Source organism: Xyrauchen texanus, chromosome 31 (genome assembly GCF_025860055.1).
Source record: "Xyrauchen texanus isolate HMW12.3.18 chromosome 31, RBS_HiC_50CHRs, whole genome shotgun sequence".
Taxonomy (NCBI): Eukaryota; Metazoa; Chordata; class Actinopteri; order Cypriniformes; family Catostomidae; genus Xyrauchen; species Xyrauchen texanus.
Window position 1 is genome coordinate 19,722,700 of NC_068306.1, and position 22,619 is coordinate 19,745,318.

The 22,619-nt window shown below is 36.2% G+C and overlaps 1 protein-coding gene across 1 annotated transcript in view; it reads left to right on the forward strand.

The window, feature by feature from the left end:
• Positions 1 to 22,619, forward strand: part of LOC127625244 (collagen alpha-1(XXIII) chain) — a 124,460-nt gene that overhangs the window by 2,818 nt on the left and 99,023 nt on the right. The gene's annotated exons all lie outside the window — the stretch shown is intronic.

Here is a 22,619-nt window from a genome sequence, read left to right on the forward strand (position 1 = left end):
AATTGCTTGCTATCGGTTAAAAGTAGGAGACAGACAGAGGATAGTAAACTTGCATGAATTTGTACACTTTGTTATTAGGTTCTCATGTTTTAATGCTTGGAAATGTGCCTGTTGCCTAAGAGAAAAGGACAGGTTACCTCCAGTACTGTTATAGAGACATGCCATCTCAGGGCTCGGTAGAATTATGTGTAGAGATATTTACTACCCTACAAAGGTTTCATGGTATTGGTGCCTACCAAAAGAGGGACTCCCTATCTGTTGTTGCTAAAATGTGGGTATAATTGAACTGTTAGTCCTCTCCCACAGGACACTACACTTTCAATTCATCTCACATTTAAAGGGGTCATATAATGCCATTTTTGTACAAGATAATATGAATCTTTAGGGTCTAAATGAAAACTTTGTAATATACTTTTATTAAAAATTCTCATTAGTATTTTAAGAAAACACTAATTTTACCTGCTCAGAAACAGCTCTGATTTCAGCACGCCGTTTCAGTGCATATGACTTTAAATGATAATGAGCTTTGGTCACCCCGCCCCTCCGTAAACATTAGCCACATTCATTGTGAAGCATGCAAGTGATTTGCAAAGATTAATATAAAGGTTAATAAAACGTTACACTTACTCCTTCTGGAGGTGCAGAGGGAATATAAATAGTTGGTACCGAACATTTTAGTTTTTTTCGGTACCAATAGTTGCTTCTTAGCAAAACCAGCTTTATACTGACCCTCGTTTATAAAGCAGTCTGGTGAAAAATGATTCGCGCAAACATGAACGCATTGACGTTGCTCGTGGGGAATATTCCCATCGTAAACAAAACTCAGCCACTGCGTCTTCAGCGGTTCAGATTTAGGAACATCAAAATGACTGCTGTGTTCGTTATTACACCGAAGAACAGAACACCACAATCGCTTAGGCACCATTCTGCTCCAGTGTATCAACAATGATGACGGACTATGATTGACAGCTCGCTCACGAGCGAGGGCGGGTCTGTGTTGAAACACTGCTGTCAATCAACAATCCTGGGAGGGGCGTCCGACCGTGTGACGGCTCGATTTGAGGCAGGGGAAAATATATAAGGAGATTAAAACAAAAACACTGGATGGATTTTTATCATAATAGGATGGTTGTGTACAGGCACAGCCAACACACATTTCAGTACAATCAACTTGAAAAAGTGCATGTACCATTATATGACCCCTTTAAGTTATTTTATCTTTGTTCTCTCTCTTCTTTCCCAGGACCGACTTCATATCTATTCATATAACCTTAGCATGCAAAATTTTGCCATGAGCAAAGAGCATATTAGAAATTCTGTTCTAGATTTTTGTTTCTAATATCACCATTCTGATGTTTTCTTTTTACGCAACAAATGAAATCCAGTGTTTTTCATTCCTGATATCAAATTATCAAAGAACAGAATATCCTCAGGAAGAGCATCACTTAACAGAAGGAAAAAAATCACAAAACAATTGATTTTCTGCTCTATAAGAGCTTATGTTAATACATAAAGCATACTTTTTGTTTTTGGAGAAGACACACGAGATGTTCTAATGGTAATTGTTCTTTTGGGACTCTTTCAGCATTCCTTTCAGATTTATGAGGTGGGTAGGCTTCTTTGTGTGCTGGGAAACACTGCCTTTGGAGTAACCATCAATGACACCATGGGGGGGGAAGTGACAGTTCCTTTGCAGTTCTTTGCAGATAACATTTTCCTTATTCATCAGGAACTTGATTCTTCTGTGATTTTAAAGCAGCATCACTATCACTATTGCTCATATTTAGGTTTGGGTTTTTTCTCAAGAACGGACATTTACAGTATGATACCTCAAATTGTGTGGCCTCTTAAGGACATTTCTAAGTGATTTTACTAACAACTTAAACAGGTAAAACAGGCTAAAAATAATCCAATAGACTTGGGGTGCTTCTAATGACTGATGTGAAATTGTGCTGATCCTCAAAAAGTTTTTTGTAGATATGGAGTAAGAACCCAGGACAGTGCACAGTAGTGCAAAACAGGGCTGGGCGATGCATTGAATACCCACGATATAATCGCGATGATTTTGCTGACAAGGTCAAATTCAACAATACCCTGAATATCGTGATGATTTTAATGAGCTTTTATTTGGCCATTAAGTTTCATAGAGTGCATCAGTAAACTAATTTAACGATCCTTTAGGGCTGTATAATTAATCAAAATAACATAAAAATGGAGAAATTATCATATGTGATTATTTAACTGCCAAAGGCTGTGATTTAAAGACAGATAAACATGGTCTGTGTGCTCTTAAGAATGAACCGGCGATGTGCTGATCTGTGTGCACGTGCGGGGGTGGCTAGGCTTGTGCTAGTGTTTGTGTTTGTAAAGCAGTTTGCGTGCTTTGTGAAGTACTGCAGGTTAAAGCATTCGCACAATTCCAAACATTAGTAACAGCTATTACGTTATTAAATAAAACTACAAATGCTGAACAGTAAAGGAGAGTTTGACAGTGGTTCACAAGATGAGAAACTCATAAGTGTCAAGCAAACATTGCACTTTCCATAATAAAAGCTCCTGATGAAGGGGAAATAAACGACTGCACTTGCAGTGTCAAAATAAAAACCTAAAAGTTTGGAATAATGTACAGATTTAGCTGTTTCTGAAGGGAATTGGTACCTTAATTCACCAAATGGCATTCAACTGATCACAAAGTATAATCAGGACATTACTGATGTAAAAAAAAAAAAAACAGCACCATCACTATTTGAAAAAAGTAATTTTTGATAAAATCTTGACAGGCCCCAATTTCCAGCAGCCATCACTCCAACACCTTATCCTTGATAAATCATGCTAAATTGCTAATTTGGTACTAGAAAATCACTTGCCATTATATAAAACACAGTTATTTGGTTCATTAAATTAAGCTCAACATTGTCTTTGTGTTTGTTTTTGAGTTGCCACGGTATGCAATAGACCGGAATTTCTACATGTCAATATTAGGTGAAATATTGCAAAAAAGACCGCTTTCTCCAGAAACTCATCAGTCAATTATTGTTTTGTGGAATGGGGGCTATACAATGCTTGAAATGGCCAAAAAATTGAAGAATTCATACAAAGGTGTACACTACAGTCTTCAAAGACAAAGGAACACTGGCTCTAACAAGGACAGAATGAGATGTGGAAGGCCAGATTTACAACTGAACGAGAGGATAAGTACATCAGAGTCTCTAGTTTGAGAAATAGATGCCTCACATGTTCTCAGCTGACAGCTTCAATGAACAAGCTCAACACCAGTTTCATGTACAACAGTAAAGAGAAGACTAAGGGGTGCAGGCCTTATGGGAAGAATTGCAAAGAAAAAGCCACTTTTGAAACAGAAAAACAAAAAGAAAAGGTTAGAGTAGGTAATGAAACACAGACATTGGACAACAGATAATTGGAAAAGAGTGTTATAGATCCTAACCCCACTGAGATTTTGTGGGATCAGCTAGACTGTAAGGTGTATGAGAAGTGCCCGACAAGACAGCCACATCTTTGGCAAGTGCTACAAGGAGCGTGAGGTGAAATGTCACCTGAGTATCTGGACAAACTGACATCTAGAATGCCAAGAATCTGCAATGCTGTCATTGTTGCACATAGAGGATTTTTTGATGAGAACTCTTTGAAGTAGTTTAAGTTAATTCAAATTGTAATAGTAATTTTTCACATTATAAATGTTCTGACTACACATTGTGATTAGTTGAAGGCCACTTTGGTGAATAAAAGTACCAGTTTCTTTCCATAAGAGCAAAATCTGTACATTATTCCAAACTTTTGGCTGCCAGTGTATATTAATTATCTTTTATTATCTATTAATTATTAAAATCATTATATTCTAAAAATAATAATAATTCCAGATTATATTATATTAATAAACTTGACTGGGTTCCACAGTAATAATTTAGTACTATGCAATATTCATCTGATTTCCAAAAAATAAGTGAAGTAGTTTTGCACACCTTGTTCATTCACAAAGAACATTTTTAAGTAAATATATATCAAGGAAAATAAGATTTTGATTAAGCTTCCACATATGATTGTATGTTAAATATAAGTATAAACTTGTAAATCAATTAAAATGATTACATTTTACTCTCCCATGTGATCATCTATTGAAAAACTGTGGTAAACATGCCTTCATAATTTTTAAATGGATTTTATTTATTGCCTTTGAAATATTAATTCTACATTTAATTATAAATGAGGGTTTCTCTTATGCTATTTCGGAGCAAAAACATAATTTTCGAGATATATATCGAATATCGTGAATTTGCTGAAAAATATTGAGATATAAATTCTGAAGCCATATCGCCCAGCCTTAGTGCAATAGCATGCAGAAGGACTCATTTTTCGCAGATTCTTTTTTTTTTTCTTCATAATTTGTGACATGCAAAGATTTTTGGGTGATTGTAGGCCACTAAGGATGCACTTGATGCATCCTCCAAAATATTGCGAATGATGGCTGCAAAACAAGGCTGCCTTCCAAGGGTCCTCACGTTTGAGACTGTCGTGCTTGATGACTTGGCAGCCGGGATATCCAGCTTAACTAGGCTACAGCCTTCAGTTTGAGAAGCACTGTTACATGGAAGAAGGTAGTTTAGGGGGGTGACTGATTTATTTACATGATTTTAGTGTGATAAAATTGGGGATGTACTGTCGTTATTGTATTTACAAGCGTTGTAAACACAAAGTTGTAAAATTATATGAACTTTACACAGTTTGCAAGCGATTCTTATCACACTAAAACAATGTTAACACGTATTTTGTTTACATCTAATGGCTAAACTCTTGAAACATTGTGTATTTTAATGTCTATGGACAAGCCCTGTTCAATTCCATTGTAAGTGACTTCCTTAATTGCGATTTTTGCATTTGTTTTTAAATAAATGATGGGTATGTCCATATATATATATATATATATATATATATATATATATATATATATATATATATATATATATATATATATATATATATATATATATATATATATATATATATATATATATATATTTATATATATATATTTATATATATATATATATTTATATATATATATATATATATATATATATATATATTTTTTATTTTAGTAAGCAGCATTATACAACAAATGCTGTTGATTAATCATAACTAGTTTAAAACCAGGAACATTCCTTTAATAATATTTTACATAATTTATATTTGATAATTTAATGTTTATACCTGAACAGTGAACAAAATACAATCCTTCCACAGCAGCTTTTCCTTACGGTGATCATGGGAAGGCTTATTGGCAGTCTCACAAACTTTAGTTGATGGCACCTGCTGTTGTTAAGGGGTCTGTATAATTTACAGGCTCACTATTCATGTGAATGCTGTTTGTTATTGTTCATGCTTTTAAGAATTGGTGAGGAACTTTTAAACCAAACATTTATTGCCTTTGCTAAGGAGAATACATTTTAGATTTGTAGGAAGCAAGACCTGTTTCTTATTGGTCTGTACAGTGAATGGACCCTCTAGGACTATTGACCATATTAGGCCTTTAAGTCTACATCACTTATGTTGTTCCTGTCTCCAATTATGGACCTAGGGACTTTGGGTGAATCAGGCTGTTCTCTTGAGTTGAATGGCAAACCTGAGTCATCTGTCTGCACTATTGACTGTTCCTACCTATGCCTTTATTGGGCTTCCTTTCAGAGCAAACATCAGAAAACACACTTGAACCACAAACACAAAAGAACAGAGACTTCTGGGCCATGAACTAATGAGCTCAACAAAGCAGTTAATTGACTCCGGCCTCGTCAAGCTCAATCCACTCAGACGCCAGCTTCCTCTGAACCTGAGATGGTGATGCACTGGTCTCTCAAAGCTTAATATAACAATTAGCTATTCAGACATTTCCATTCACCATGTTAACTCATTCTTACTACCAGTCCAAGTTCAATGGAACTAGATTAAAGCAGAGTACAATTTTCACAATATCTGATAATTGTTGTGCAACTCTGATACAAACTGCAAAGGCAATTAGGAAGTGGTAGTGGTCCTTCAGTTCTAATAATGTCCCATTCTTATTTTGATTCCAAAAGGCAAAAGTTTTCTTATGTTTGTTTTTTGTCTCAAGAATATTACAATTTGAATAACGCAAGTCTGTATAACACAAGTATAACTAGTATGTTGATGTGGAGGCACCCTCCTCTGCTGCTGTTAAATGGTGAACAAAAATAATTCTTAATGAAAGTTTAATAGGCGTGCTGTTATTTATGTATTCAATATCAATTAGGTTTGATGTAAATTTGGTATTCATCTGTCTAAAGTTACAAGACTATATGACCAAAACCTTTGTGACTGAAATGTATCAACATGCCTTCAGTGTGCTGGACTGTGGGATGTAGGGTTCAATGTACAATACGAGGTTCACAATTCGATATAATCTTGATTCGGTATAATAACACTTAAATTACTAAATATTACAGAAATGTAAATTAGTTCCTGGAAAAAGGTTTGAGCAAAATACACATTATAATTTCTCATCAAAATAAAGTTATTAATACAAAATCTAAATGCTCAAATTGTAAATAAGAGTTGCTCATAGACCTTTCTCTATAATAACAAATCACAAACAAATAAGCTTTCAAAAATAGTGCGGTACATTCAGGCAGATCAGGTGCAGAACAAGCAATAGAACTGAACAAAATCTGTCCTGAAAAAAGTGAAAGTGAATATTTAATTTTTTTAATCATCTGTCATCATTATAATATTAACATTTTAACTTTTGTTAAAATACACACACAAAAAACATCTACATTCTATTATTTAATATAATATCATGAAATTGTATATATAATAATGATATGAGCTATAGTTATATGTTTGAAATAATGTGCACAATTTAAATGTAAAAACACTGAGTTTACATTCAGTGTATAAGAAATGCTAAAAAGGTTACTGTCACTGTAAGTGTTTCAACTTGCATTTCACAGTTCAGTTCACAGTACGCCTCATCCTTGATGGACACATACATTACACAGAGGAAACAATCTGCTTTAATCTCAAGCACTTTTCATCAAAACAAACTGATTTTCCAGTTATTCCAGTCCTCAAATTTGTAAAAGCTATATTCAAGCACTTTAAGCACTTCAAGGACCTTGTGTGAACCCTGTAGTCAATGTAGAAAAAAAGTGCAGTGGCGGAAAAATCAAGCGATAGAGAGATTATGCTGTTTGACAGGTCATTTCATTTATGATCACATGGACAGAAAACAATGTTGCAAATTTCGAAATATTGAGTTATGCCACGATATAGTTCGTCATTTTTTGTTTTGTTTGTGATATATCGAAATTCGATATATCATCCCATCCTTAGTGGGATGTGACAATAGAGAGCAACAGTACCCATCCACTTTTTTCCACTTTTATCTTGGTTCCAGAAGTCTTTTTCCCATTCATATTTTCCATAGGGATTTTTTATAAAATTCTTCAGTCATATGTTTTTTCAAAGAACAAACCAACAAGCTCTGAGGTGAATCACAACATTACAAACTTTTATTTGAAACAAAATACATTTTTGAAAATGGGAAAAAAGTCAAAGATTGTGTGATTGTTTGCTTGTTTGCTTAACGTCTTTAGTGAGCGAATTAATTACAATCCCATGAAGCACTGCCGATGACATAAGCGAAATGAAAATATTTTTTCCTATAATGTTATATTTGAAGTATATTGCAAATGTATTCAGATACAAATATATAAGCAGTCTGAGGTGGATAGAGGCTGATTTGATTGGAGCATTCCCAATGCGTCATGGAAGTGGTTGTTTGCTGCAGGGTTCTTTCACTGTGGTTTGTTTGTCACAATTCTCTTATAGAGGGCAACAGTGCCCTGCCCACTTATTCAGCGTCTGGGTTCCGGAAGTATTTTTCTCATTCATTTCTTCCATAGACTTTTCATAAAACCCTCCATTAAAGAGTTGTAATGCATGAACCAAACCAACCAGCTCAGAGGTAATTTGCAGCATTACAGACTTTATTTTAAGGCAAAAAAGTATTGATCTGTGTATAATGACAAAAAGTCAAAGGTACAAGATACTGGATATAACTATAAAGTTTAGGTTGTTTATTATAAGTATAGAAATAATATAGTTTTTTTTATTGCAAACTATTCTTATGTACACAAATCCTGTATATAAGTGCAGGGCACAGCCATTGACCAGGAAAATAAAAAATGTCTCTCCACATCAAAAAGGTTGCCAACCCCTGCCGTAGATCATTGCAGAGTCAGAGAAGGAGGTGGTGGAACCCGATGATTGTGTTCTACGTTCTCTTTTGAAAAACTGAGACTTTGAATAATTTGCCTATACTCTAGGAACATCTTCCTCTTGATAAATGTTTGGAACTGATTAATTTAATTTGGGATTATCCATCATATTAAGGGGACATATAATAGTTTGGTGGATGCGCTTTCCTGTGCACCTGTATCTTGAAGGACAGGGGTTATTTTCCACTTTTCTTCTGTTGTGCCTATCATTGTCTTTTCTTCCCAGGGCCCGGGTTGTTGAAAAGTGATGGATCTGCGATGAAAGTGGTATGAAAGTCGGTATAGTATTTAGAATGTATGTAGTGATTGTGTTTACATTAATGTATTTTTGTATGTATTTTGGTGATTTTGCATTAGTAACCCTTGGGGTTTCTATTTTGTTTGGGAGGGTGTGACGACCCATTCAGCCTGCTACCTGTTTGTGTTTCTTTGTCCCTTTTGTGTGTGCTTCTGTGTTTTTCTTGCATGTGATTTGCTGGCCTATGAGTGATTTTGAACACTGGTGTACAAGTTTCCCATTCTACTTGAGTTGTTTCTCAATCCTTTTTGGTCTCCATCCAACACACATCACTCCGTGTTCGTGGTCTATTTCGCTTGAGCAGAAACATTCCATTTATTACAGCTTTTCCTTAATGTGTGTTGCTTAAATAAAGTGCTTCTATTTTATTAATTATGCTTGTCTCCTCCTCATTAGTTTCATCAAACCCATTCAGTGATGAAGTACCAGTCATCCTCTGTAGCCTACTCTTAAAAGCCCTTAGACTCTTGCCATTGTACTGCAATTGATTGTGTACCTATTAAATAAAATGTCTGCAAATGTCAGATTTGGCAATGTCTTTAATGTTTTAAGGGACAGATTAAAACCAGTTATCAATTTGTTTTCTTTATCGCTTGACGACAGATGAATAGGAGTCTAATCTGTATTCTTTTTCCAATCTGAATTAATGTCAAATTTGATAGCCCTCTTAAGTTATTTAGCATGAGTTTAAAACCTTCCTCTTCAAGTTCAACATTAAATCTCGGTGTTGCGTGTTAGTTCATTTTTTGATCAAGAGTAAGGTCGAGGGAACTGGAGACTTCTTACAGCTGGAAGAAGTTGCCGTGCATCAGTTTTGTTTTCCAGTGAAAGTTTGTGACCTTGTAATAAATATTATTACTGTTTGTTTGTCCAATATTGTTCTTAAGGGCATACAACATTAATAAATCAATATTTCAAAGTGCCCTACTCTAAATATTGCCTCATATTCTTTACAAGAATACACATGTTTGCATTCAGCAAGTCTCCACTGATAGATACCATATTCACATTTGAGTCCAATATTACAGATGTGTTTGTTCCACTATTGGGCCTGCAGCTAAACTGGCCAGTGCATTAAAAACTGCTGTTATTGTTGGTATAACAAATACACTACTTTAAAACCATGAGCTGAACAATGAGAAGATCTGAAACTGTGTGACGCCATACCAAGAGCAGCATAGATCCTAAACTTGCCATGGATCTGGACACCTAGTCTTCTCTGCCACTTTGGAAGGTTGTTCTGGAAACGGCACTGATGTGTCTGGATAAATGTACCTCTTAAGAATGTAATCCACCTCTGTTTTAATGGCCTACCCATTAAGAAGGCTCTAAGCTTTAATACTTCCTCCAGAAGCCATCTAGGGCTGTAAGGGTCTTGCTGTGGGTGAGATGGAAGAAGTGCTCAGGGCGAGAGATTATCTGTTGGCCTTGGTTTTGAATTTTCTCCTACTGTATCTGATGTTAAAAGTCCCTTTCTGTGCTTGAGTGTAGGCATATGCTACACTTCAAGCATAAGCAGGGGAAACATATGTGTTTCTCCATATCATGTTAGAATTATTTTTATTTTTTTCATTGTTAAGAAATAGTGTCCAGAAATGGCTGCCCGACTTTAGTGATTAAATCACTGGTGCACATATTGTGTTGCTTTCTTAAGGCATCTAACAAAAAAATTTATATTGTAGATACTCAGCTGTTGTAAGTGCAGCCTACGAGCATACATGCAGCACAAACTTTTCATATTACTTTCAATTGACATGAGTCTGTAGCTTATACCTTTCTGAAATGGCCAGTCAGAACTTATCTCCATCAGGACTTAGCTAAATAAATAAATTATAAAAGCAATAGCGGTATGAGTGCTGTAATCTTGGCTTATTAAAAGCATCTGTCTGTAGTTTGTGGGAGGGCGTTTTGGCATGCTATCAACATCACTGTAAACCCAAACCAACCCCCCCACACACACACACCCCCAGCTGCAACATTTCACAATTTCATTTGAATGAAATGTGAGGCCTTGTACCCTCTTAAAATAGATGTGATATGGAAACAGTTATGGTATGTTAGGTTTGATTATCTAAAAAATAATCTTTTTTATTATGCTGTCAATATTTGAAAACTGCCATTCACATTCTATAATCGAAGATAAATGATGCTTCCCTGTGCAAAAGCCGAAGCCACGATACTAGGGTGTTGTGGGTGGTTTCCACGGCTTTGCTATGTGGTTGCTAAGATGTTCTGAGTGGTTGTTCGTGTATTGCTGTACAGTTTCTTTCTCAGTCTCTGATATTCTTGGCAAATTGTTTGAAATAAACCCTGTGTTTGGAAAAATATATATTTAGCCTTTCATCTTGACACAATCAAGTGGTGTATACAAGGTGTTGTGTAGGTCACACCAGACTGACCCATAGGTTTTTTATCAAAGAGTGAAGAACCACCAAAATTGTAACATCCCTTTGACTGTAAAATATTTGATTTTGGTCTGTCCTATTTTTAATGTGATTAGACATCGTTTATTATCAGAAAATACCTTGAAGGACTTGTTTTGTAATGTGTGCCCAGAAAAGCTTTTAGAATTTTTATCACAAGTACAGCTAAAAATGTTCCATAAAATTATCATATTGTATAGGACTAATTAAACTTCTTTGTTCCAAGTATTATAATTTTATTATGTAATGTGTTATATTTATAGATTGTTTGATTGTTGACTTTTGTTTTGCCATGAAATTGCTTATAAGGCAATAAACTGAAATACAAACTCTGATATTCTGACCCTAAGGATAGCTCAGGTGAATTCAGTGTCTATGGTATTTAATTTTTTTTCCATCTGTTTTATCATCTACTAGGTGAAAATCATAAGTCTAATGGCTTTGAAAAGTAATTGCTCACCTCTTCCCAATAAGATTTGATGGGTCACTCTTGGGCTACTTACATGCAGAAATGTAGCAGAACAGGCCCTTAAATCTAAATATATGCATTAATAATATATAAGCTTGCTGTTTATAATAGCTTACAACCCCCACTGTGGCTGTGAAACTGAAGTCTGTGCCATGTCTTGCTGTAGCAGTCCTGATTTTCATCCCCATAAAGACCACTCTTTTATTAACATCTTGACTATGCTGTTTGTTTGTTTCAGTTAGCAAGCATGAAAAATTTGGCAGGGCTGATGCTGTTTTTAGTTGTTTCTTAATGTATTAAAACCCTTGTTAGCACTTGTGATTTGCTGAGTAGAGCCGTTCTTAGACTCATACAGATATATACAGTAAGTAAACTATCAACTCAGTGTTCTCAAATAGTTTAATGGATTCTGTTGTCATTTACTCACTCTCACATCATTCCAAACATATATGTCTTTCGCTCCTCTATGAAACACAAAATGAGATAAAATCAGATTTTCTCTTTTCCATACAATAGTGCCCAGTGGATGTTTAGACTGATCTCATAGTGAAATTGTAAACAATAGGTTGAATTATCTTTAGCTAAAATCATTCTGTGGTTTCCAAAATTCCAAACACTGCCCCAGTGGCCGAAGCTATAAGTGTGGTTTGGCATTTGTGCACGTGTGAGCTCCATTTTCCGAGTGGAATCTCCTCCGAGGGGTGCCAAAAGCAAGTTTTGAAGCGAGTCATTTTTAGCTGTACAGGCAGTAATACAGTGAAGATTAATGCATGTTTTATAAACTGTACCCCAAACCTAAACCTAACCAACATTGAAGTACAAATTTAATGTTATAGGGAAAAATCTCACTCATCACTGATTATGTGCACGTGATTACTGAACCCGGGTCACCCACGCTGTTGATGTGACGCAAATCTGGTCACGTCACAGGGGAAGGTATAAATGCTGGAGCTGATGCAAACATGTCTGATAGGAGATGCTTCTTGTCAGTGAGTTGGCATAATGTGGCTGATCTTAGGGTGTTGGAAGTAGTAGCTGTGTCCAAATATCCAGACTTTCTTACCATATAGTATACCAAAAAGAGTATGCCAAAAAATGTATGCCAATGAAGTTAAGTGAGAAATACCCGGATGACCTACTATTTCTGTGAGATTTGTAAGTGCGGATCGAATGGACACTTTACGATCCCATTAACTCTCGGGAGCTGAGACGACGTCACGCTCAAAATGCTGGATTTAAAAGAACGGCGGTGAACCGCAAGCCAGACTGCTGTTCTCAACTGTAAGTGTTGTATACCAAGAAATTTGTTCCATGTGCTTAAATGGTGCTTTTTTAACAAAACTAGAGTAGATTATTTTTGCAGTTGTTGTTGTTACATATTATATTCAGGGTACGGGTTAATACCCATGTCCCCGGATGAAGTATTTCTTGAATCTATGATGCATTTAAGGAATGTACTTTTTACCAGTTTAGATGTGAATCCTTCAGTAAATACAGAATAATCTGACAGTACTCGATTTTAGATGCAGGGATAGTCCATGCTAATTCACATACATTGTATGGAAATGAGCTGCGTAAATATCGTTTTCTGCTCCATGAAGAATGAAAGTTTTATAGGTTTGAAATTAAATGAGGGTGAGTAAATGATGATAATTATAATGTTTGCCTGAACTATTCCTTTAATTACAACAGAGCCTCATTTTCTCAGGCCTGGATCTGCCAGTTCTAAACCAGGATTACAGATTATAAAAGCTAATTGCTAATAGTCTGCTCTGGATGTGTATGAGTATCTTAACAGGTAAATGTTCATGAAAGTTTCTTTCATCATCATCATGAATCATCCTTATTGTCATGTTTACTTCTTATCAAATTCTATACAGACAGTCAAAGCCTTCATTTAAAGACAAGCCTTCTCTCCATGTCTCACATAGACTGACAGAGATAATTTTTTTCTCTCGTCAGTCCGTTGAACCTTTTATTTATCTCCTTCACTGATATTCCCATTTCCTCTCAGTCATTGCTGTTTTTACATCGTGCCATCTGTCTGTATGATTGTGTGTATTGATGGAGCCTGATCCTTGTCCTAGCGTCGTCAAGCCTAATCTTAATTGCCAATCTCTCAAATGCCTCCAGCTAGCCAGACAATTTATATTCCCCACATCTGTGTGGCAGCATGCCATGTTTTTGCACATTCTAAACTACAATCTAGCATCTCCCCTGACTGTACTTTTGGGTTGCAAGGTCCATGGCAGAACCTTGGAGCTGTGAATCCTCATTTCCTGATAATTTGAACAGGGTTACATGGGGGAGATCTTGCCATTTTTCCATATGTTTTTTATTTATTTATGTTTTATTGTCAAGCTGTGAGGTTTTTGTTTTTTTGCATCATTTTCACCTGGGGCTTTAAATGGAACCAATCTTGAAAAACGTAACCAATTGCAGATCTGACTATTTAGAATATATGTTGCTTAATTTAATGTTAATCTATGGAAAGACAGTAGTGGTTCCTCATAATTTCTAGACTGGTTGTAACTCTCACTAGATTTTTACATTTTCTGAATAAAATGTGAATGGTAAATGGCCGCAACATGATGCTTGATTACCAGGGTGTCGCTATGAGGTTGCCAAGTCGCTCTTGTGTGTTTATCATGTTACTATGCAGTTACTAGAGTTTTTCGGGTGGTTTCTAGGGCATTGCTAGATGGTTACTAACTAGAAATGGCTTTGATAAGGTCTAATTTGGCCTCTAATGTGGTCTGATGAGGTCTAACCTAATAGGGTCTTATGTGGTCTGTGGGTGTCTGAGGAAGTCTGATGTGGTCTCTTGAGGGTCTTATAAGGTCTAATGTGGTCTCTAGGGTGTCTGATGAGGTCTAATGTGGTTGGATGAGGTCTAATGTGATCTGCTGTGGTATCTAGGGGATCTATTATGATGAGGTATGATGGGGTCTCTAGGGGATCCGATAAGGTCTAATCTGTGCTGATGTGGTCACTAAGGGGTCCTATGAAGTTTGATAGCATCTAATGAGGTTTAATAGAGTCTAATGTGGTCTGATGAGGTTTGATGGCTTCTGATGAGTTTGAACAGTGCTGGATTTTATTTGGTGAAAAGACAACAGAAAAACATGTTTGTATAATTTAACTTGTTTGGCAAGACTCCTCAAATTGCTGCTTCGCCATGACAGTTGTTGATTGAAAAAAGAAAATCCACTGTAGTGCCCCTTGCGGCAACGCTGAGAATACAGAGAATACAGAATGTACATGCGTTGATTTGCACTCTTTGACGCATTGATTGACACATTTCACAAAGCAACGATGCGTGAAATTGAGCTTGCGTTCATGTACTTACGTAGAGTATGCTTGGGCCTTAAGGGGTCTGATAAGTTCTAATGTGGTCTGATGAGGACCAATTTGGACTGATGTGGGGTCTAGGGGTCTGATGAGGTATAATGTGGTCTTGAGTGGGTTTAATGGGTCAATTTTTATTTATTTATTTGCCCATATTATCATCCCCTGGAGAAAATCCAATTATGTAAAAGCACTCTTTTATTTGTTTAAATCCCTAACTCCATTCACTGTAGTCTGGTTACAGCAGATAGTCTGCCATTAGATTTGAATAAATACCTGTATCAGTGAGGACTGGTCTCGGATCAGCCCAAGGGAGTTATCTTTAAACATGTGCCATATAACACAAATCTGTATAAAGACTATTTTGTTGACTAAGTTGTGCAAGAGTTGCGTGCAGTTGTCGGATTCAGGATGATGGTAATTTCCTAATTATATGTGGTATTGTAGCCTGCTCTGATTGGCTGAGAGATAATATGCATTCATCCATCAAGACTGTACTGAAGAGGTCCTATAAACCTACAGATCAAGAGCAATTCAACAGATTTAATATATTTTTTACTTACCTTTAGTAGAGGAAAAATATTTCGTAAGAGTATGGTGTTGAAATTTTCTGATACATTCTCCCAGTATATTCTCCTGATGAGAGGTTGCCTGGTCATATAAAATGTTCCTGTGTTTTCTATTACGCATATGCAACTTGTGTATGTGTGTATTTTGGCTCATGGTAGGCTGTGTGTGTTTATGCTTTGTTAGACTTGGTGAATGTGAAGGCCTGCAGTCCCTGGTGGGGGGTTGTGTACTGAATGTCTGGCAACCCTCTAATAGTTTAAGTCAGACTTTGCCTGCTGCTAGAAAGCATCACCACTGGCAAATAAACATTATCCTGCAGTTTTTTAGTCAAATATTTGACCTCAATATATAAACTCGCTTACAACATCAGTCTTTCTGTTTTACATTTTCAGTTCTGGGTCCTGATTTTGTCAGTTTAAACGTTCACATGCTAAATGTCCTTCTGTGAGCACAAAATTTATGCTATTTAATTTACAAAAATGTGCTCCTGCTCTTATTGTGATTCTTTCATTGGGGCACCAAAAGAATAATTCCAAATACATTTTTGTCTTTATAATCTTTCATCAAAATGTGAAAACTGTATTTTTTGGGCTGATGTCATCAAGCTCTCTAATGTTTTAACCCCATCCACTGCAACCACATTTCCCCAATAGAAAAATTAAAAATCCCCCAATAGATTTTTTGTTGTTGTTGAAAATCCTGTTTCACTTGGAAATATGTTGCATTATGGAAAATGTGTTGTGAACGCCATTTCATGTTGACTTTTATAGGTGTCGGTTCACTTAAATTAAGGTAGTGTTGTGTGTATTTTTGTGTTAATGTGTGTCTCTACACAGACACAGCTGTGACTCACACCACAGACTGACTCCGTCACACTCATGAGTCTCATCCTTCACTCAGAAAAACAAACTTCCTGGCCGGATGTCCCTCTAGCGTTCATGTTGTCTTGGCGAGAGTATGTCTGTGTGTGCGTGCGGGTATGAGTTAGGGAACAGAAGCTCTTTCCCTTGCCTCTTTCAGAAGTTCAGGGCCTGTTCATTGTTTTACATTGTTAGTTTATTTTATTCTTTAGTTGGACTGGGACAACAAGTCAAATTACCAGAATAAATCCCTCTCTCATTTTTTCCACTTTCATGCATATGGCTTTTGTCGAACATTAAAACTTTGAGTTTGCTTTAAAAAGAAACATCCCGTACTTCAGAGGTCATTGAGACGTTAGGCCGGTTTAGAGGTTGGCCTAAACAACATGATTTATTTTACGGTCTGGAATGAGCACTTAAAATGAACGATTGAAATCAAACATTAAGCACATCAATGTGAAGGGAGTATCTTTTACCACGCTGTGTTAAACCAGGACTAGTTCGTGTCAGTGAGGCCATCGACTGTTATCTAGACTGACGACTCCCCTGTCAGTTTGGACACAGTCCACACGGAGTCAACTAAGGGTCAGACAATACCAAAACAAAATGTGATGTCTTCCAAACAATGCACATCAGTGTGATACAATTCCATTCTTTCCACTTTCAAAATAGGCAAGAGAGTAGAATATACAGAATTTGTTCCTATCACAAATGTTATTACAAGTTGCATTATATAACAAAATATCAGACCAGGCGGCGTTTTTTTAATAAAAAGATTGCACATCCTACATGTTGAAGTGTGAATTGTAGCCTTTACATAATTTTTTTTTAATACATTTAATACGTTTTTTGGGTGGCCAATGTATCTTAAAATGCCTTCTATGTTGATGGAAAGCATAAACTTTCTATCATTGTGTAAATGTTACAAATAGCCTGCATACGTGATTGTCTCTTCTCACGTTATTTGTTCAGCAAGATTCAGTGTTGGTCCAGGTTTCATTGACCTGTCAGGAATTTCTGCTTATAATCAGACCATGCCAATCATTCATTAGCACATCTGTTTCTTTCAGCACACCCACACTACACACACACACACACACACACACACACACACACACACACACACACACACCATCATGGCAGAATCTTCATGCGTTTTTCAGTAGTGCCCATTGCTGTGAGTTTGGTTGTCAACTGTATAAACGGTTTGAGAACTTGTGAATCAAGATCAAAGTGGCAGTGTGAAATAGGTGTGGTTTACATATGTGATTGTCCTGAGGTGAGATCAGAAATGACTTGCTCTCCTTACCCTCGTAAGTCTGCTTGGAAAAAGTTACCCGCAAGATCGCAATTCTTTTTCAAGAGACTGACGAGTGAAATGGAGAGGCGCAATTAGATTAATTTGTCGTGGAAAAACGAAAAGTGGAATACATGTCAGAGAGGGCTTACAATTTTTTGTTATCAGTAACTAAAGAAATATAATACTGTAACTATTGGTGAATGCTGCCAAGTAATTCAAAGGGATAGTTACCTAAAGATTTAAATTCTGTAATTTACTCACCCTGAAAATTTTCCTAACCTTTATGAATTTCTGTCCCGCATGGAACGTAATTTTAACCTTAGTCACCATTCACTTACAGGATTTTGCCAGCATTAAAAAAAAAATTGGAGGCCGCCGAAGCAAAATGTAGGGCTACAGAAGCAAATTTTATGATATTAATATCTCTTTTGCCGCTTTATAAGTGCAAAATATGATTTTCACGTGGAACGTGAATGCACGCAAGGTGATTGAAGACTGGTACACTGAGAATCGCTCGTGCAAGTGATGCGCTCTGCTCTATCCTACTGTATCTCTGGATCATGCAGGTATGCACACTTCAACCTGGTGGTCCTGAGTGGATCACATGTGCAATTGAACTGGGCTTCCCTCAATTTCATGGCGCAGATAACAAAACTTATGTGACCTATTTGAATTTTACGCGAGAATTCACTATTTTAAAGTGCTATGAGCAATTCAGCCATTTAAAATGCCTAGAACATTCTGAACAGCACTGACGAGGAAAAGAGAAACAGCTGCACCTGCATCAGTTACAATACTTTTCACATCAATACATCAACACTAACATTTATCATAGTAAGCTGTAACAGCATTTTTCATTACAATTGTGTACGTTTTTGGCAATATTATTATTTTTTTTAAATGTTTACGCTATTATTTTTTAATAACAAATAAACTGTTTATTTAAAAAAAAAAGACTAAGTACCTAACCAATGTAATGAGGAGCCAGATGTTAGCTGTGTCGCAAATGACACACACACTATGCACTAACAAAATATACTATGCACTCAGCCATGTAGTGTATGAATTGTGAATGTTTTGTATTGTCCCAAATAGAAACGTAAAGTTTTTTTACAACATGAAAGTGTTCACCGTTAGACTGCTGACAGAAGTGTTGTTTCAAGCATTGTGTTGCCGCTAGCTTAAGCATGCTGGCCACCCTCAGTTCAACATTTATATCTCAGTAATTTTCATATTCACACAGCATGGTATGATGGTAAAGCATTTAACTCACTTTAGTTGCTGTCATCACAGAAGTTTTACTAGTTGCCATATTCTCCATTATTTACAATTGTTTTGCCAAAACAGCATTGCTACCGGTAACTCTTGAGACACAAGCAATAAGGGCACGAAGTGTCCAACCTTCCACACTCCGTTTTGATGGTTGAAAAAGGTGCATCATTGGAGTACTCGTAGTACACTTTGTTGCATTTTCAATGTAAACATACTACTCGCACTACAAAAATACTACAAAAATGGCATAGAATTGTGCAGAAGTGTGCGGTTTGGGACGCACCTATGGTCTTTCCTGTGATTATGGCATTACAAATGCAACTGTTTAACAATTAAAAACTATGGTAAACAGAAGGGCAATTACAATATAGAATAAAAGTCTGGACCTTTATACATTTTGAACAGTCATGTGTAAAATTGTGACAAAGTATTTCCTGATGATGTTTAACATTAGGAAGCAAACAGATAGCTTCAGATGTTCTTACAATTAAAATGATTCCCAAATCAGAGACAGAGAAAAGGAACACACATTTCTTGTATAGAAGAAATGTCCCAAATCAGTAAATTATTATATTAGGCCTATAGAAATAAGGTTTGATTTCCCACAGCACCTTGATGTAAAAAGTCTGTTGAATCCAGAACTTTCTAGTTTGTCAGATGATCTACAAATGTATAATATTCATTACATACATGAAATGCAAAGAAATATCTTAAATATGTATTGCAATAATATATATATATAAAAAAACTGCATCACATATGTGATGACTGTGTACATCAGCCACTACCGAAGACCATTTTTGAACCAGGAAAAACACTGTATCAGTGAATTAAAAAAAAATATGCAATGAAAGTTTCTTTTCAGTTAGAACACAAAAACAATTTTTTTATCCTGATTATGTGGTAATGAAAGCTTTCTATTAATCCTTAAAGAAATAGTTCACACAAAAATGAAATCAAACCTCTCATCATTTACTCAACCTTATGCCATTCCAGATGTGTGTGACTTTCTTTCTTCAGCAAAACACAAATGAAGATTTTTAGACACAATTCTCAGCTCTTTTGGACTATACAATGCAAGTGAATGGGTGCCAAAATTTTGAAGCTCCAAAAATCACACAAGTCAGCATAAATGTAATCCATATGACTCCAGTGGTTAAATCAATGTCTCCAGAAGTGATTTGATAGATGTGGGTGAGAAACAGATAAACATTTTAGACTACAAATTCTCCTTCCTGCTCTGTCAATCTCCACTTTAACTTTCACTTTAGTCATACACATCTGGGATGGCATGAGGGTGAGTAAAACATTTGAGAATTTTCATTTTTAGGTGAACTATTCCTTTAAGCCTTCTCATGGCACACTAGACTGTCACTCATTTGCAACTGAACTCACAAACTTTCTGCTTACAGTTAATCCACTACATAGGAAATGATGATGAATGTTCTTTCACATTTGACTATTTTGTCTTTTAACTAGACAGCACATCTGTCCCACTTTGACTAAGCTTTCTAGTGTCTCTCATCCAAGAATGAGTGTATTTAATTGAGCCATCTGCAGATGTGATTATTGTAATTCCAGTGAATCTTCATTGAGTTTACTGAGCCTATGGGAAGCCCATGCTCTTTACTACTGAGGACTCTAAAGTTCATTTAGCCATATCTGATATGCATCAGTTCTATCATGGAACTCTAAGGGTCATAACAGTTCATAAAATTAGAATCAAATGGATCATACCGGTCCTGTATCCTGATTGGTCAATAGATCCAGCAAGAATAGAGTGCACAATATTTTCATAGTTATGAAGCAAAACACCTAGCTACTGTGCAGCAACAGTAAAATAACATTCTTTGATTATTAAAATGTCAGGGACTATATCTTCTAGTGTAATAGTTTTTTCTTCTTCCCATATTGCTTTTACTGCTGTTTATAAAAGCAACGAGCCACCCCGCACCCCACACTTTGCATCATGCCTAACAGTACCTCTTAACTGTGGTTAAATCACTATACAGCAACACCTTGAATTGCTTTATTGTCAGTCATACATGATTTTAGTATTTATGTTGTAAACGTTTTGTTTGAGAATCAAGCAATGCCCCATAAGTATAATTCCACGGTCTGTACCACCATCAGCATTATTATTGCATTTGTTTGTATGAAGCAGTTAGGATGACTGACCTCAGTGAAATGTTTGAAGGTTGTATTTATTATTAATCTAAACAGATACATAGCAGCACGCAGATTTCCCAGAGCCCAGAAAATCACGAGCAGTGCGGGTGCACACCTGTAGCACAGTAAGTTTGATCAAATATAGTCCAGACCTCAGACCTGTGTTTCTCATTACCACAAGTTAAGATTTAAGCTTTCTGTAGTGGCGTCTTCTCTCCCTCGGTTTTAGTGGAAAGAGTGTGAGACCTGGGGCCAGCAGAGAAACAGGAGGAAACTCAGGAGACGGACAGGGCTTCTGGCCTACATATGTTAATGTCGTTACTCTGTCCGTTAACAGGGTTAGACAGGGAAGGTGTAAAATTTAAACTAGTAGAACTAAATCCTTCCTGTGCATTTAACTTTGGGTGTTTAACATCAGGTGCATCTGGATACACTCCATTAGTGACTGTGTCCAAATTTGAAGATCAGGTCAGGGATATTGAAACTCGTTGGTCTGGTGTCAGTGTGTTTCTCTTTACAACAGACACCTGCCCTTAACCACACACAAGATGAAGTCTCATCACCTGTTTACACGTTGTTGTTTAAGTGTTAAAATCCTTAAGATGTGATTCAGATCTAGGTTGTTTCAGCTGTTATTGTTTTTATTTACCATTGACCTTTCAGTTTCTATTGAATGGAAAACAATGCAGTTAAAATAAATTGAAACTGAGGCTGCAATTCCAAAACATTCTGCCTAAAATCTCCTTTTGTGTTCCACGTAAGAAGGAAAGTTATGTAGGTTTGGAGCAACATGGGATTAAATGATGACAGAATTTTCATTTTTTGTGTATTGTCCCATTAAGGAAGACTGGCATAATTATACTAGTTTCGGGTCATGTCACAGATGGAAAATGTATTAGATGTCTTCTCTTAGGACACATTTAATCGAGAAACAGCTGGATGGGGTGCAACAGATTGGAGCGGAAAGGATGAGTCTCAAGGCATATTTTAAATGTTTAACTACTTTATGTTGACACGCTTTATTAAAAACGCAATGCGTATGGTGCGAGATATTACAATGACCAAAATTTTCATCTGCATATGTACCCAGACCAATAAGTAAGATAGTTTAAGTTTAAAAGCAATTGTCTTGGAATTAGTGCAAAAAGCAACAAAAAGCATCTTCTTTGCCATTAGATGCTATTTGCACTCTAGTGCAAAAGTGGCAGATACTCTTACACCCCTTTTAAATACTAACATACATTATAGTGGCATCACTGCAGCATTTTTATTGTGTTTATTTGGAATCCCACAGACACCCTACACCAAACCCTAACCCTATCTTTACAAAAATTAAGCATGGTTTTACTATAGTAACCATAGTATCACCATGGAATTTGTCTAGTAAAATCATTGTAACCAAAATGTTTTATTTGATTACTATTAACTACTATTAACAAAAATGTTACTGTAGTAACACCATGGTGAGTACATCAGAACTACATAGATTCCAACAAACACATGGTTTCTACAATATTTTACAGAAAACCAGTTAATTTTATCTGGGTCAAATCCTCCCACCAACTCTCAGACTGTGACCAAATCACTTCAAGGAATTG